Raw genomic sequence first — 1,491 nt, forward strand, 5'->3', positions numbered from 1 at the left:
ATTCCAATTTTTCTATAATAAAGATTAATTTTTGTAAGAAATCATCTTTTTCTTGAATTTTTGTCACCTCAGAAATATATTTCAATCATCCTTATTTTCAATCATCCAAATAATTATACTTTTTTAAATCAGTATATAGAACTTTTTGTTGGTTGAATATGACGACTTGTTGCGTAAGCCAAAAAAACTTTCCGTTCAAGCTAAAGGCAATGTAAATATATGTATTTATGTAGAAACATAAAATATTTTTAACCCTCCGTTTGCATTATGTTTTTTACTAACGCCATTTGCACGGTGACCCCTTTAAGTCCTGTAACATTTTTTTGTTAAACTCATCTAAAAAATCTGAAAAAATTCTGGGATACTCTAGAGAGATTATATTTTATGTTCCAATAGTTACTTTAGTCATTTATTAACAATTTTTTGCAATAACAATTTAAATTTGCCGAAATCGACAAAAAATGTAATTTCGTAAAAAAAATTCATAACTTAACAACATATTAAAATTAACAAAAATATTTTCAGGTTTTTTTAGATGAAACTATTTTCTTAAAAAAAAAAGTTCTATATACTGATTTAAAAAAGTATAATTATTTGGATGATTGAAAATAAGGATGATTGAAATATATTTCTGAGGTGACAAAAATTCAAGAAAAAGATGATTTCTTACAAAAATTAATCTTTATTATAGGAAAATTGGCGGAAATAATTACAAAATGTCATGACAAAATAAAGTGAAATTGCTTCGTCGTTTAAGCCTAGTATAACTCAGAACAAAAAGATCTCAGTTGGAACAAGAAAGGAAGCATGTGTTTTCTCTTGACGTCGGGTGCTGTCAAATCGATTTTTTTTCGAATTTTCGGAGAACGGATGACGCTACGAGTCTCATACTCTAAAACTATAATTCTTAAGCCTAGCACAACTCAGAACAAAAAGATCTCGGTTGGAACAAGAAAGGAAGCATGTGTTTACTCTTGACGTCAAGTACTGTCAAATCGATTTTTTTACGAATTTTCGGAGAACAAATGATTTTATGAGTCTCATACTCTAGAACTATAATTCTTAAGTCTAGAACATCTCAGAACAAAAAGATCTCGGTTGGAACAAGAAAGATAGTATAAGTTTACTCTTGGTCCGATAGACTGTCAAAAAACTTTTTTTTAATTTTTCGGGCTTATAATTAAACTTATTGATTTATGCTTTTGGAACAATGTTTGGAACAACTAGAACAATCTATATCGGTTTCGGAATGCTTTATTTTCAAAAAATGGGGTGCCAGGTCAAAAACATTTTTTGGACTTATAATTCAACTTACGGATCTATCCTTTTGGAACAATGTTTGGAACAACTAGAACAATCTATTGCGATATCAGAATGTTCGATTTTCGAAAAGTGTAGTGCCAGCTCAAAAAATCATTTTTTTTTGTTTTATTCGAAAACCGTTTCGAATGAAGCAATATCACTTTGGAACAATGTGGTACAAAGTCAGAA

Source organism: Odontomachus brunneus, unplaced genomic scaffold, assembly GCF_010583005.1.
Source record: "Odontomachus brunneus isolate Ranch 3 - 2012 unplaced genomic scaffold, Obru_v1 Obru_scaffold_039, whole genome shotgun sequence".
NCBI lineage: Eukaryota > Metazoa > Arthropoda > Insecta > Hymenoptera > Formicidae > Odontomachus > Odontomachus brunneus.